The sequence below is a fragment of the Haemaphysalis longicornis genome, unplaced genomic scaffold (assembly GCF_048455015.1).
Source record: "Haemaphysalis longicornis isolate Haplotype H1 unplaced genomic scaffold, Haemaphysalis longicornis Haplotype H1 scaffold_1, whole genome shotgun sequence".
In the NCBI taxonomy this organism is placed as follows: Eukaryota; Metazoa; Arthropoda; class Arachnida; order Ixodida; family Ixodidae; genus Haemaphysalis; species Haemaphysalis longicornis.
In genome coordinates, this window is record NW_027526203.1 from 406222763 (window position 1) to 406239654 (window position 16892).

The window sequence follows — 16892 nt, forward strand, 5'->3', positions numbered from 1 at the left end:
GAAGGCTTGAAGGCCAGTGAAGCACTTCTGCAACACTTAAAACAGCACGTAACGCGGAGGATAAACCCGCTCGACGTTGAATTATGCGGTCTTGAACGTCTGAGCAAAACGTTACATTTGTGCACGCGGTCAGCAATAAATGGGCCTCAAACAATTCATCGCCGCAACGAAAGAGAAGTCGGTCAAATCCGGCGATTTATCATTTGCAACGCGCATGCAAGCAAAAATTATGCATATAATGCCACGAACAGGGAGGTGTGTGTATGCAGTAAGCGCAGAAAATGGACAACTGTTCCGACGCGAAGCTTTCTGCTGCGCGCGGAGCAATAATGTTTACCTCGAAGTTTTGCAACCGCGTAATATAGCATCCATTTTGGTTTACTGCCACGTTAAAAAGGTACTTTAGAGTCGGAACGCTAGCGTAGCACTGCAGCTTGACAAAAATAAGAGGCTGTACACAAGCAACAGGCACGGAGAAGTGAAAACAAGATGGTCGCCTTAGCATTAAAACATCTTCTGATATGACAGTACAAGCCACGGCATCTTCCGTCACTGTAATTCATATATTAGACGTGTTTATTAAGCCAAATATTTCTACATTTTCGGTTACTTCAAATGGCGAAGCACAGAGGTTTCCACGGAATAATTATCGCCTAAAAAATTTGCTCTAGGCTAATATTCAGCGCCAAATAAAACATTAAAGCCCTAACCTAGTAAAAATATTTGGAAGAGCATTTTAAATATGCTATCCCGTGAACTTGTAAGTGAAAAAAAAAAATAAACTCCGAATGAATTTGTTTTAAACGGCAAAAAATTGTCCTCGTATTTGCTTGTTTCGAGGCAAATGTCGTTTTGCTGCGATCGCTCTTCTCGCGCGCAACCTGCTGCTGCGTCTTTTTTGTTTGTTTGTTCTTGAAACAACTCGAGCCGACATCTTGTGTTCTTGTGATTGCTTTTTCTCGGTTGTTTTCAATACGGTTTTTGACGCGCTTTCCATCTGTTATCCTAAAAAAAACAATCTAACTTGTACTCTCACTAAGATAACGCTGCCACTCTTGTCTGTGCACTTGCAGTTGGCCTCAGACATGACTGGTCTTTCCGGTAAATAATGTGGACATGACTGAGCCATGGCAGCAGTATTACTAGTTTGAAATGGTCTTGTCTATATTGTTTTCAAGCCTTCATCACCAGTTCTCTTATTTTGGCCATACGGTTTAATCGAGTGACAGAGAGCGGGCAGATCAAACTTTCTGCATTAAGTAGCCAGGAAGAACTATCGCCGTTAAAAAATTTGGCTTTAAGCATCCGATCCCCCGAATGATGCCAATCTGTACCTCTCCCGCACAACAGGCAGGCTTTGCGGACAAAGCGGTGCATACCAATCTCCCGCGCCGCGAGCGGAAAATACGGGACGTATTCGTGCTGAAGACTTTCTTTTCGTTCTTTTATAACTGTGTTTGATTCCACAAACTTTATGTATTCAATCACATTACCGACAACTCTGAGGTCAACGACAAGTTTTTTTCTGTCACTACACTCTAAGGCAATCCCGGGGTTCAGCTTCATCACAGTGCGTTTAATGGCTGATCTATGCCTCCAACAAAGTAAATTCAGAGAATTTGGCTCAGAAATATGATCGGCACTGTCGCCCTGCGCAGAACAGGATGTCATGTTCGCACTGCGTGATGCCACAGTGCAGGCCGAACTTTGGGGTCAAATCGTGTGCTCGACATCGTCATTCGCTAAAATGCCATTCTTGGTTGCTAGGATTGGTCAATCGAGTACGTGCGTTGTAAAGCACCTGAAACCCAGCATTGTCTTAGAATGTAGCAGCTAAGATGTTATGTTGAACTTGAACTTTCGTCGCCATATAATGGACAGTCATCCCACCCGGTAATCATCCATCAAATGAGCGCAAGCCATGCCTATGTGTACAAGCCCTGAGAATTATGGACAGCACAAGGTTCGCCTCCAGTAGCTAAAATCATGAACTTTGTTCTCGTGTTCGAAACAGTTCGCCCAAAATTTGAAGATGTGAGGAAGTTGTGAACTATTCTAATCAGCTGTTTACAGCCAGAGATAAATGTTGAATTGTTTTATGCTTCGCAAGTTGCACATCAATTAAGTATAACCTAGAGGTTCTCTGGCAAATCGGCCTCAAGAAGCACGAAATCTTGTCGCTTATTTCAGCACTGCGATGCAGAAATTGAGCTCACGGTGGCGAAAATATCCTGTGTTTTAAGTCGGCACTCTGAGATGACTTCTGCTAATTTTTATATGCCTGCAGGGTGGCAAGATTGGTCATCACGCTCAGACACAAGGGAGAATTAGAGTTAATTTTTTAGTGGTAGTGGTAGAAAACGTTTCATGTCGACTTCAAAGCTGCCTTTGTTCGGGGCAAACACGCGGAAATAAAACATCATTTTGAGGAAAAAGAAAAAGCAGTGTGCTCTTCTCGTGCTCAAACAGCGAAACGTCAGAGTCCGAAAAAAATTACGGGCGCTCCTTCCGACTCATGCGGTCGGCTGTGGTCCGGGAGTGAGATTTTGGGTGCGCGACCAACTGTGTTGAACTGAAGTCCCGGTGCCGATTTTTGTATAAATGAGACCACTACTGTTGGCGATGTAACATTCCGCGCGCACTCATCTGGCGCGCCAGAGAAAATTGTAGATTGCTTTTTCGGCAAAGCTTGCGTGTTGTGCAGTGAAATAACACTATTCCAAAACTTGCGGCTTTTATGCTCAAAACAGTTTCGTTTTGCTTTTGTTGCTTTAAATACAATCTATTCTTAACGTTATTTTGCAAGCCCAGCTAATAATTTATTTAACTAGCTATTCTAAGTAATCTTTTCTGGGAGGGTCTCAGTATTATTGGGTCCGGAATACCAGCGAAAGCTTGCTGTTATTAAATTTGGAAAGTGTTTTAGAGAAAACTGAGTCATTAACAACTTAGTTTACACTTAAAATAAATAAAACGAGTATAAGCACCCAGACGGTCCCCAGTAAGTATCCAATAAAGGTGTACAAAGTAACCAGATGGTTAGCACTCCTGTGTAAAAAAAAAAAAAAATTTTGAAAAAGTCTTTTTTTTTATTTTTGGCTCGCACAAAAACTGAAAAAAAGAGATTCCCAAAGCTCACAAAGCACGCTAACGCGTCCCGTTAAAAACTCCCAGAAATTGTGGGGATCGCTGCTTTCACGCGAACCCCTTCCTGCCTAGCTTTCCATCGCGGCCGGCGTTGCACAGCGCGCCTCGCTCGGGTGACGGGAGCACGCCACAACTGGACGGTTTGTTGTCGCCGGGGTGTAGTGGACCCTTTTCCCATTTGCCTTACCTCAGCACTAGCGCCACCGTTTGGTGAGGTCTGGTGGGATGTAGCATGGCGAGAGGATGGTCTCTTGTCTTGGGGGATGCGGTAGCACGCGGACGTTTCGGCGTGCTAGTCAGGACCTGGGGAACGCGCCACAAACGGACGCTTCCGGGCTAGCTCGGAGACTGCAGCCACACTGGCACGCGCGCCGCCCCGCTGCTCCGGTATTCAATCGGTCAGTCGAACCATCTCGATCTCTAGCGTTGTTTAATGCTTCGCTCCCAATGTTACCGTTATGGCCTACGATTAGTCTGTGCGCAGTATATTTGATTTGCATGTTGCAATAAATGCTGTCATTAGTGTTTTGCCCTTGTCGCCCCTGCCTTTGTCTGTCTCCGCAAATAACGGACCCGTCCGCATCCGGCGCTTGCAAGGCATGTTTTGCTGAGCGCGGATGGCTGCGAGGTGAACTAGTGTGTGAAACGTAGAACCCCAATAATGCAATCTATTGATGCAGCTATTTAATGTAATTTTACTGGGACCTATGTCATCACAATACCGAGGAGCTCTCAGCTTCGTTCTTTTTTTTTTTTTTTTCACGAGCGATATTTTTACACATTTCTGATGAAAGGAACAGAAACAAACAATTTTTTTTTCAGAAAAAAAAATGGGTGAAGTTAGGTTTTATTGGCTTGAACAATTTTCATTAAATAACCCAATCACACTGGACGAAGCTGTAAATACTAAGTACTTTCCATGGCTTTCACCGTGATTTCCGGGAAACTTTCGGCCTGCAACAGCGAAAATCTGGCAGCTCAGCGCAAGCAGGGAAAGATGGCACGAAACGAAAAAAAAAACACCTGTTTTGGCGAACTTCCGTGTTTAGGGTAGAGCGTGGAGGGGTTACTTTTAGGTCGTTAGGTGGCATGGATGGGTTATTTTTTTCCGACTGAGCACAAAAGGCGGTCGAAAGAGCATATTCTAAATCGCATTAATCTGCCTTTGTACGCGATATAGTGAAAGAAGTAGAAAAGAAAAGTTCTGGTCGCAGTCCTTTGAATACCGAATGCAGACCATACTGTCTGCTGATTGGCTGGTGAAGCAGCTCATTTCTATAAGGGTCCGACGACCGTTTCGGTTTTTTTTTTGTTTTTTTACCGTGGTTTGATAAGCTAAGTGGTTTAAATGAAAACTGGAGAAAACAGCTTCGGAATTTCCCAGTTCCGTATATATGATCGCAAAAAAAAAGTGCTCCACCTCTAGTTTATGTCCCAATAGTAATTTATTATATTTATTTTTGTCGTGTTCTGGTTATACCACGCAGAAATAGTATCTTATAAATGTTTTCTCGCTTTTTTTTTAGTGCGCTGACTAGCCGATGCGGTGAGGCGATTTCGCATCTGCAGAAGAGCCTCACCGATACAGCTCTGCATTTGTCCGCATCATGGCCCAGCCAACTATAGGAAAAGGACACGATTGGTTGTGCGTTGAGTTGGGTCTTTACTTCGGTCCAAGCAGGTGCGTCGTAGACTATCAATCTCGCACTGTCCTTGTCATATGAACATATACATGCCCCTTCAGAGAGTACGCAGTGAGCGATAATGAAAGAGGCCCAAGAGGCGTGCTTTTCCTCCGCTGACGCGATAAGTGGGAGAACTCGCCTCGAGTGTATCCCAGCGGTCGGTGCGTGTGGGTGGTCGTCGTCTCACTCGTTTCGCTTCTCGGGGTTGCTGGGTAGGGCCTGTGCGGTATGACGTGGTTCTGAAACCAGCGCCGCAGAGTCATCAGAGCCGAGGGCCGTACCTGCGGCACCATCGTGTCGTTTCCTGCGCGGTGTAACAAGGGTTCCGCCATTTTCAGTGGCTCGCAATGTCTTTGTAGCCGCTTTGAAAGCCCCCCCCCCCCCTTCCCCCTCCTCGATCCAATCACGCTAATTAGGCTTTGCAATCGAGCTTTCCCATTTCCAATGGCCTGTTTGCGCGGTCGCACTCTCTGGGTGCCATCGGAATACGTCAAATGAACTCGCTATTTTTACCGATCGCGAAGTGTTTCGATACTGCACGTCAAGAATCGCAGTTTCTTGACGTGCAGTATCGAAACACTTCAGTATCAAAACACTCCAGTATTTTCGAGAGTTCTCCACTCGAAGAGCGCTGTGGAATTACCACCCGCACTCCAGCTACTTCGGGGTATAGGGAAACGCTGCCATTGCGGCCAAATTGCATTGGGAAGAGGTTTCAATCGGCGACAGACTAGTTCCCGTTGATTGATTGATTGGTTGTAGGGTTTAATGCGCCGACGCAACGCAGGCGATGAGGCGCGCCGTAGTGGAGGGCTGCGGATTAATTTTAACCACCTGGGGATCTTTAACGTGCGCCGAAATCTCGTACACACGGGCGTTTTTGCTTTTCGCCTCCATCAGAAAAGCGGCCACCGCGGCCGGGAATCGAACCCGCGACCTCGTGCTCAGCAGTACTAGTACCCGTGAAGCTCTAGGGAAGGTCTTCAGAGACCAAGGGTGAGGGGTTGCTCGTTTTTACCTTGTCCTACACGTCCATTCCTAAAACCCTCTTCCTGGCCGCTCCTGGCTTCGGCGCTTACGTCGTTGCTTCTGCTCCCTTTTCGCTATTTCTGCTTGAGGTACGACGGCGAAAACCCGTTTGTCGCACAGACTGTGAACTTGTAAAAAGCTACCTCCTAGTGATTAATGTAAACCGCCCATCCTTTCTTTTACTGTCACGGTGATCAAACTACAAGACAAACAAAGAGGCTCAAAAAAGAAAGGCCCAGACGTCCCTTTGGCTTCGGGAAATATGGCGACGATCCATTAAAGCCCTTCCGGTATCGACAGAAAGTGGCTTTTAAGGTCTTCGTTTCTGCTTCCCAAGAGGTATCCCCGCTGGTTTCTAAAAAAAGAACAATACATAAAGATATGGGAGCTGTTTTTTAGGTGGGAACTACTCATGCTCGCACTTTGGAACGCGTACCGCCGCCAATGGGCGCGCTCCTTACCCTTACATTGATTTGACAATGGGAATTAATCGCTTCCTGAGTGTTTATGCGGCAGGTTCAGGTGGACACAGTTTACCCCTGTGAACGACACCACCTAGGCCCTTGACTAGAAAGAGCAAAAAAAAAAAAATTATACTTTCGCCTGTCACGGCTTTCGTATGCCATATTTACCTTTAAGAAAGGCGACTTCGCGCTTTTTGTTTGTTTGTTTGTTTGTTTGTGCGTGTGCGTGTGCGTGTGCGTGTGCATGCGCGTGTGTGCGTGTGCGTGTGCGTGCGTGCGTGCGTGCGTGCATTATCGTCTCGATATATCCCACATTAAACTAAGCCAGTGATGAAGTACGTTTACCTTCTGTTCGGGTATTATCAGCAGTCCAAACCTCCTGGATGGTCATTCCCAACCAAAGAATAATGCAAGGGTACCTGCAATGAAGCACGTAGTGTCAGCAATAAATTGAGAACGATCTGGGTATGATGTGAACATCATACGGAATGTCTTGGTATGAAATTAATGGGGTTCACGTTTTAAGTTAAGGTACTTTAAAAGAGGCTGAATCAAATCGGCAGGAAGATGTCAGTCGGGACAGATTTTTGCAAGTCGTTCCGTAGCATCGTATGGCATCACATTGCGCAAGCGCCATGTAGTTTTTTTTTGCATGCTACAGATTTTTTTTCCAAATTCATCCCATCGAATAACGCCATCTACATAAGATAATTTGTTTGGTGGCAACCGACGGGCGTGGTGGCCCTAGTCAACCCCCGACGCCCCTACGTGGCGGCTAATTACCCCACCGCGCACCGACCGAAGACAACGACGAAGCGTAGATCATGCGCGGGACATGAGGTGGGCGTGACGGCGATAGGGGCGGTGATACGGGGCAGTCAGTGTGCTATTCGGTATCCAGGCGAACGGACGCAAGCAAATTTTGTTCCTCACAGGGCTGGATGTCCGTCCTGGGGGCCACGGTCGACTGTGAGAACCCCGGTACCACAGTTTGCATTGGGACAGGTTTTGTTAGGTTTTGTAAGGTTTAGTTATGTTGGGTTGGGTGAGGTTAGGTTAGGTTAGGCTAGATTGGGTTAGGTTAGATGACGTTACCTTTGGTTGGGTTGTGTTAATCTATAAATGAGGCGGCGAATTTCGTGGGGGGTGAAAATAGTGCGTATTGTAAGAGGCAACCTATGGCTCCCACGGTCTGGAGAAACTAGTAAAGCTAAAAACAAAAAGAGGAGGGGGGCTTTAAACTGCAGGGGAAAAAACAGACGAGAAGCGTGTCGTCGTTGTGACGTTTGGCTCAAGCGTCAAGTGCTGCTGCGGAACGGCCTACAAGAAGACTCTGAAAGGTTGCTTCGTCGCCCCTAAACACATTAAAATTACGGCGTTCCCATTTTACCCTCTCGCCCTCGCTTCTTTGGCTACTGCTAGAAAATGTGATGTGGTCTGGTTGGGAAGACGACGAAATAGAAATAAGAAGCGAGTAGCCGCCACACGGGCAGCGAAGCTCGTGAGATCATCATCATCCTGAAAATTGGACAGAATTCCTTTGAAAGGTCGCCAATAAACTAGTGCTCCTTTAACCGCGTCTGCCTCCTTGTCTTCAACGTTTTGGTGCCGTGACCAGGATGCACGGTTTACACAGTTGAAGACCCCTACCGATGAGGCAAGACTATTGAAAAGGACTCCCCAGAGAACTGTTCTTCTCCAGACGGCACAAGTGTGGGCCAAGGGAACAGCTAGCAAACATCCGGCGAGACTGTTGTTTGACGGAGGTAGTCAGCGTACCTTCATAACAGAAACGCTGTCTAGGAAGTTACGAACAAAGGTACTGGCCGAGGAGCAGATGACGATTTCTGGATTAGGGAACTCGTCGTTTCATAGTAAGAAGCACAAAAGAGTACAACTGACCCTCTACAGCCAGCACGACCATCGTAGCTTTCAAATCGAGGCTGTTGAAGTTCCCGCGATATGCAACGACCTACCTCGCTTGACAGAACCAATGACTCTGCACGAACTTGAAGCCAACGCGATGCCCTTCGCCGACGTCTCCGGCTTCAATGTTCACCCAGAACCAGGCATCAGCCTACTTATCGGAACAGACTGCTATTGGACATTCGTGACAGGGTACATTGATCGCCTTAACGAAAACCTCACTGCTGTGGAAACGGTCTTCGGGTGGACTGTGCAAGGCGATGCGACATCCATCTCACCGACCATCGGCTCAGGAAATGTGAAAAGCTTTCACGTGGCCGTTGAACGCCGCGAATTTACGCAGAAGAATCCATTTTCGGGTGTTGACCACGTAAAAATTACAGAGAAGCGAGAACTTTCCGAAGGTCCAACGCTCTTAAAAGCCTTCGACCGTGAAGGAATTGACCACTCTGGCGCGGAAAGTGCGTCTCAACCAGAAAACTCGAACCGCCTCGCACGATTGACCGCTTGGCACAAGAGGTTCACAGATTGCAGCAACAACCCGAAACCTGTACGCAATAATTACCTTGAGAAAAAAGCAACAGGAACAGCCGAAGTGAATTGGATCCCATTGGCGCAAGAAATGCAAGGTTATTTCTTGAACAACTCCAGCCACTTCATTTTCGTAGCTGAGCAAGCTCCCTGGTGGGGAGGCTCTTGGAAGATTGATTCGGGCAATCATGAAAGTTCCGGAAGTCATGATGGACACGTCAACTTATGCATAGTGCCTACATTTACGGGAATGACTTGGACATGGCCAATTCAGCTACTTCGTCGTCTCGATACTACAGACGCAAGTTCACAGCGCATTAAAGGCTTAAAGAATTGAACATGTGAAGCCAACCAGATTCCTTATATTTGGCCGGCCGGAGCCTGTTAGAAAATGTGGTCTGGTTGGGAAGACGACGAAATAGAAATAAGAAGCGAGTAGCCACTGCACGGGCAGCGAAGCTCGTGACATCATCATCATCCTGAGAATTGGACAGAATCACCCGTTGGAAGGTCGCCAATAAACTGGTGCTCCTTTAACCGCGTCTGCCTCTTGGTCTTCAACAGCTACCAATGAGAAGTTTATACCTACAAAAATGGCAAGTTTAAAGCCACTGCGCTTTGCTTTTTATGTTTAAAACTTTGTTTGGTTTTGTACTGAGGGGAAGGCGATTCCGGATTATTTGTTTGACACAATATTACCAAGGGGGATCAGAATAGGCATGCAGTTATTATCCAGCACATTAGTTACATATTTACTTATCTAGCGGAATGCCGCGGTATTATGGCCTCCACAGCGCCCTACTGAAACGAGCAAGGCGCGATAATGCAAATGTCAACCTCGCGTTTGCTACGTCAATATAGACCGAAAATCTCACTCGTGGCTGGTCCCTGGGGCCAATTTACTGTTCTGAATAACTCAATTCATATAATCACCGCAAGCAACCAAAAACGGCGCAGAATAGAAAGGCGGAATGTCCTTTAGTTGCACAGAATTTTTAAGTGCGTTCAGCTGTATCCGGATTTAGGTACGACGTAAGCACTAAGTATTGTAAAAAAAAATTATGAGCCATCCCACTCTTGAAGGTGGATGACCAGCGAAGCTTTTTAGCGCACGACATACAGCCCAGGCGACACAAAATTTAGGTGAAAGCTATAAGAAATTTTAGTTCTCTTGAGCGTTGATGGCGGTCATTCCTAAGGAACACACACACAGTTAGAGCCGCTTTCTGCTGAGCATGCATTCGTGATATAATTGGCTTTGCCGCAATGCGGTTTTGCACACGCAGAACAAATATTCACGGAATCTTAGCCTATGTCTGTCCTGCCCTCGGACCACTTCATCCTGTTCAATCAGCATCAATTAAAGAAATACTTTCTCGACGCCCCTAAGGCGTCGAGAAGCCGCTCTCGAGCCCACGTCCCGAGCTCCTTTCCTGAGGAAGACGAACATCCCCGTGTGTTCTATACCTGCGCGGTCACCGTCGAAATTATATGCCGTTTGAAACACGCGGGCACACGCACCGGAGTGCTCGTTTTTCAGCGCCTCGCACTTTAGAACTGCTCGCGCTTCAACGACACGTGCAGCCTCGGTAATTTTTGTTCGCAGACGCGGAAAATGCATGAAACCTTAGTCATATAAGTTTCGCTTAAAAACGGCTTAGAAAATGCAGCACGCGCCTTTCAATTCCAGGTGTTTGAGGTAATTTGTTTAAGAGATCCACCGACGCATGTGAAGTTTCAAAGGCCGTACCTCATATATTATTCTCACGCGTAATTAGCCTGCGCCAAAGCTACCACAGTCGCCGTTTCAGTCGTGCCGCCAGCGCTCGCTTTTCTGGCGGAACGTGCATATTTTCGAGGGCTGCGTATACCAACACATCGCGTGTTCGATTTCGTGTGGTTTTATACGACCTGCTTCCCACGCACCATAGATGTAACAGTTTAAACTCGCCCGTGAAAGACTTAGAGCTGTCACGAACATGCAAACTTTTTCGCACATCAGGAGAAGGTGCTTGTGTTCTTTGTTGCGCTCACCCAAGCATTTCGTTCCAGATAATGGTCATGGCGGGAGGAGTATGCATGGGACGCCTGGAACCAGAGCACGACAGGGAAGGCCTTGTCTTCGTCGTCTCTAGTGCCCGAACACGCACGCTGAGCGGCGGGGGCTACGCGGCAAGTGGCACAAACTGGCAGCAAAAGGAGGGCGATGACGATGATGCCGCTGCTGCTGATGATGGTAGGGGCTTTGAAGTGGTGAGCATGATGATGAGGACGACGACGAAGATAGTGCTTCCACACGTTTATTAAGTTGAAAGCCTTAAGCCCGTTCCACATAGTGCGAATTTACCGGCGAATTCGCAGCTGCGGCGCCGCTCGTTCTGCAAAATGAACTATTCTCGTAGCAGAAAAATTCATAGCGCATGCGGAAGAGGACAAGAAAAGAGAACAGAGACACCACGGAGCGCTACTTTCAACTCTCGTAGCTTCAACTCTCGTATTCTCGGAGCTTCGGCAGCAAAGAAAATAGGTCGTTTTGCCGCACGAGCTGGCCACAGCTGCGAATTCGCGGGTAAATTCGCCCTATGTAGAACGGCAGACATACAGGCAGACAATGAACTTTATTGAAGGTCCTGAGGAGCACCGCCGCGCTTTATATCTTTGTTTCATGCACGTGCGTTGGGAGGAGGTGGTCCAAAATACATCGAAGTTGCGCGAGCCAAGGAGGGTAAACGGGGGATCGCGTACCAGGAAAGGACGCTAGCCGGGCAGCGATCTTGCGCAAGGAAAGAAAAACCGCAGTGCGGGAGGACGATCGGAGGAGGGCTCTGTGAAAGGGCGACGGCTAGCCAGCGGTACGAGCTTCGGAGGGTGCTGTCCTGGGGGCTGGTCAAGTGGTGACGGGCGAGGCAAAGTTTATCAGCAGACTAACTGAAGGTCCAACTACGCTTTCGCCTTCACATTTTTAGAAAGTTCTGAGCATCCCCCGAAAGGTTTGACTAGAGCAACTAGATCAGGTTTCAGGGGGGAAGCGGGAAGGTATGGAGCGTAGGAAGTGCAGGTGTGAGTTCTTCAGCGGGTAACCTGAAGTGAGAACTGAAGAGGGGATCCGCTTCGTAGTAGACCAGCACTATATCACTCCACGATAAGTCGCTCGTACTACCAGAAGCTTGCTATTTGAATAATCCGAACCTAAGAAAGATCTGCATTTTGAATGTTTCGGGCACTGAGTGATTCCACGCCGAAAGAGACCCGGGGGTACTTGAATCTTCCATGTATGCGTCAAAAATATATTTCAGCATATGTAAGCCGAAAAGCAATAACGGTGAAATTTGTTTTGACTGGAAATTTCTTTTTATCATGCTCATAGTGGCATGAGAAATAAATTAAAAAAATCAAGAAGCCATCCTGTCGTAGAGAAGTGAGTGGGCAGCAAAGCTAGTGGTCGTACCAAACCAAACACACGCTAAACCCATGGCTGCTTCGCATACTACTCAGGGTTTCATTTCGTCCGAAACGTGGCGAGAATGACCTTGCGCTGGACGTCTCCACCGTGCTTTGGACGTTCGCGGGCGAGTAAACGACTTTCCACTTTGTTGAAAAATTCCTACCGCCATGTGCGAGACGGCGAATGTTCATGAACGGCGAATGTTCGTGAACGCAAGTTGCAGCGCGACCCGCCCCTCTTCGACGGCATTGATTTTGTGCAGGTGAGCAGGCCTCTCGGGGTACACGCAATCACATATCTCGGAAAGAGGCGGGATTGTCGTTTAAGATGCTCGCGTGGTTTCCTCCCGGCAGCCCAGTGGGGAGGCGCCGCGTGAGTGGTTGTGCCGTGTTCAAGCTTTTCTAAAGGTGTTTTTTTTCTTTAGATGCGAAGCATCTCATACTCGGGGCTGTGTCCCTCCCTCCCTTGTTGTTGTTGACCGCCGTCCGCACACCCACTGCGCATGCCTGGCCAGGCACCGCTGATGATGACTGTGGCAGGATGCCCCTAGGGATTGGCCAACCAAAGAATCCATCACGAGATAGCTTCGCGTTCAATCACCGTCGTCATCTTCCCGTAGGGGAACCCTGAGTACCACACCCCCACTGCGCATGCCTGGCCAGGCACCGCTGATGATGATTGTGGCAGGATGCCCCTAGAGGTTGGATTAGATGCGAAGCATCTCATGCTCGGGGCTGTGTTCCTCCCTCCCTTGTCGTTGTCGTTGTCCGCCGTACCCACATTCACTGCGCATGCCTGGCCAGGCACCGCTGATGATGATTGTGGCAGGATGCCCCTAGGGATTGGCCAACCAAAGAATCCATCACGAGATAGCTTCGCGTTCAACCGCCGTCGTCATCTTCCCGTAGGGGAACCCTGAGTACAACACCCCCACTGCGCATGCCTGGCCAGGCACCTCTGACGATGATTGTGGCAGGATGCCCCTAGGGATTGGCCAACCGAAGAATCCATCACGAGATAGCTCCGCGTTCAACCACCGTCGTCATCTTCCCGTAAGGGAACCCTGAGTAGTATGCGAGGCATTCCTCCTCTCCTCTCCAACACTCCTCTCCTCTCCAGCATTCCTCCTCTTCTCTACGAAGCTCCTCTCCTCTCCGGGATTGCACAACAAATGGCAACACCTGCGGCTCCGCGCGCGATAATGCGAAGCAGCTCAGTGTTAGAGACGCGACGGTAGCCGCTGCATACTCCGCTGGGGGCACCACTGTAGCTCCGCGGTATAAATATGACGCGCGCGCGCGCGCTCCGCTCCCCTCATTCTCCTCCCGCAACGCCGCGATCGAAGTGAAAACTAATGGTAACTTGAGTCGACCCCATGGCTGCTTCGCATACTACTCAGGGTTCCCCTACGGGAAGATGGTGAAATTTTTCTTGCTCTCCGAGGGCCCATGAGCGGTGGTGTCGCGATCCTTCTCTTAGCTTCTACCTTCTTTTTTCTTGTTTTCTTGCCCTTCGGGGGCGCGTGATGGGCAGTGTCACGATCGTTTTCTTCGCGTCCGCCTCCTTTCTTCTTCAATCTGCTTCCTGTAACCTCAGACCCACAAAAAACTCCGACTAACGAGAGGCTACCAGCGTCGCTGTAACCGATACATCTGTAATGAGCAATTGGAGAAGGGAATGGTATGTGCAGGACCATCGCCAATCTACACGTGGGTGTGTGCTGCGGACCTGCAGCAGCCATCATCAGTGTCTGTCTGTGCGTCTAGCAAGGAGATATCCGGCTTGATCGTTTTGTATCATGAGCTACACTGGCCGAGGTTGAGCAGTTTTGCGTGGCTCCTGGAGAGCCGTGCTGCGCAAGCGCGGCACATGGCGGCCCTGTCCACTGGATGATCATGCGAGGGGTGGCCGGGTGTGGAACCGATGGCTCGTGCGTCGCAGCAACACCGTGCTGCGCAAGCGCGGCACGTAGCTGCCCGGTCCACTTGATGATCATGCGAGGTGTGGCCGGGTGTGGAAGCGATGGCTCGTGCGTCGCAGCAACACCTTAACTCGTCAGCCTCGCTGCGTTTACCTGATTTCACACCGATATTTCAAGCCGAATTCCTAGCTATAGTTCTGGCCTTAAAAGACGTACCTCCGCAGCACTTTAACGTAGCAATAATTACTGACTCCTTATCGGTTTGTTCTGCTCTGTCTTCATCCGAAAATTCCGCTCTTTTTCGTACATTCAACTTCTTTGTGCCTTCCCATTTGCGGGACATCTGCCTCATTTGGGTTCCAGGTCACAAAGGGTTACAGCTTAATGAACAGGCTGATTCCTTGGCACGATCGTCGTTAGATGGCCCTCCAGTTGACCTATGCCCTATTCCCTTCATTGTAGCAGGAGCAAGGTTTCGTACCTACCAACGCCTAGCAAGAGTGCAGGAAGGGATCATCACTAATTTTGACGATTATGTCCATTTAAAACATAATTGCAACACCAGTTTTTGTGAATTTCGACAATGCGAGGTCACATTAACTACCTTCAGATGTCGAGTCCCCCAACTCAACTTTTATATGCACCGGGATGCTCTAGCCTCCTCCTCCTCCCGATGTGCTGTCTGCGGTGATCAGGAGACTTTATAGCACTTCATATTGCATTGCCGCGGTTTTTCAATGATGAGGCAATGTTACTTGCCACGCCATTGCGACGAATTGGCCTGCCTATTTCCATGCCCGTACTACTATCTTTTGGGGCCACATCACTGGGATATTGTCACCGAGGGGTGGCTGCAGCCATTCATGCATACGTTTCCGAGACCAGGCGCCTGCCCTGTTAGCTTTGATTCTTGCATGCAGATTTTCCGGTTCAAAAAGCTCAGTTGTTCTACTCAAAAATCCACTTACTACTTTCAACCAATTCCATTTTCTTTCTTTTTACGTATAAATAGCGAGGTTATAAGTTTCCGGTGTTTTAAGCGGGCGCATTAGCCCTTCTCACGCCCGATTCCTGGCCAATCCCCCACGTGGGTATGAGCCAAGTCACCAGGAACAACAACAACAACAACACCGGCGTGCGCCTGTGGAACTAGCTTAGCTCTGGGGCGATTGGTGACGCTGCGCCGGAGCCGCTTGATAAATATACATGTGTCGTCACATAATGCGTATACCGTGTGCGTCTCATTGAAGCAGCAGTAAGCATGATAATCAAGCTAATCCTAGACAACCAGGAAATCTAAGAATAACAAGCTGAACCTTAACTTACGCTACGTATATCCCGGCATAGCCGAGCTACGTCACTGCTAGTTTTTTTGCGCGGAATGCTCCTACCTCAACAAACTAACAACAACTCAACAACAACCTTGAGCAGAATGCTCCTACCCCAACAAACTACTGACGAGTAAAGCCATTTTATACTTGAATCAATAGCGCGAACGTAAATAAAAAACCTTCGAAGTTTGCTCTTTTTTGTTTAATTTACATCAAATGACCCCCACAAAATCGTTTTACTTGCCCTATGGGGCAGGGAAATATGAATGAATGAATGAATTTATTTAGAAGGGAGAGGTCGAACGCCTCGTGCAGGAGAAGGGGAGATATAGTGGCAGTTATTTAAATTGCAAAGCCTCGCAACAACATGTTTTCCTGTTAAATAGTTAATACCAATTTTTTTCTTCGAAAAAATGCCACTGATGGAGGCCAAAACATTACGTGGGCAACGACGTTCGATCTTTTAAAACTAAGTAAAAGGAAGATACATGTTCGTGCCAAATCATATAAAAATGGGACAAGGGCTTTTTGTTGTTGCAAAGAAAATCGTTTTCGCGAAGAAGCCTGCACAGCCGGCTGCGTGGCGCCCACCGCCGTAGCAATGCTTGTCAGCCCGCCGACCCATGGAATGAAGGATGATAGGAGCAACGAAACGAGCGTCTTGGATCAGGGAACAAACTCAGGTGGAAGGCATCATATAGCTCAAATAATAGAAAGAAGTGGACTTGGGTCTGGCATGTAATGCGGAGAACTGACAACAAATGGACCTTCCGGGTGGAAAAATGGCTGCCGAGAGGCGAAACAGGCGAAGACAGATAACTCGTTCGAGGAGTGAGATAAGAAGACTCGTTGCAAAAAATGGCTTCGGGCACCGGAAGACAGTAGGGGTTAGAAGTCTATAGGGGAGGCCTTCGTCCTGCAGTAGACAACATGATGGTTATTATTATTATTATTATTATTATTATTATTATTATTATTATTATTATTATTATTATTATTATTATTATTATTATTATTATTATTATTATTATTATTATTATTGTTTCCCTATAACATCAACGGTGATTTACTCCCACGTGTGGTAGAGGTTAATGACCTAGGCGTCACTTTCGACAGTAAACTGAGCTTCTCTCCACATATTCAGGTAATTACTCGTAGAGCTCTTCGATCGCTTGGCGTTGTCTGTCGCGTGTCCAAGGAGTTCAAGGAGCCGCTTTCTCTTCTCAAGCTCTACACAACTATATGTCGTCCTCAGCTTGAATATGCATCTGTTGTCTGGAACAGCACGAGCAAAACAAACCGTAAGCTTGTAGAAAGGGTCCAAAATAAGTTCATATCTATCTTCCACCATCGCTTTGGCGATAGTAGTAATTATAACCCTGGATCGCCCTCTTCATTGACGCTATCATGCTT

At 47.9% G+C, this 16892-nt stretch overlaps 1 long non-coding RNA gene across 1 annotated transcript in view; it reads right to left on the reverse strand.

Annotated features, from left to right (window-relative positions):
* Nucleotides 1-4977: 4977 nt before the first annotated feature.
* Nucleotides 4978-16892, reverse strand: part of LOC144155459 (uncharacterized) — an 86087-nt gene continuing 74172 nt past the window's right edge. Inside the window, exons 3-4 of the long non-coding RNA XR_013319577.1 lie at nt 6671-6744; nt 4978-5136 (exon numbers count right to left, since the gene is read on the reverse strand). This is a non-coding gene — a long non-coding RNA (uncharacterized LOC144155459). The remainder of the gene's footprint in view (nt 5137-6670; nt 6745-16892) is intronic.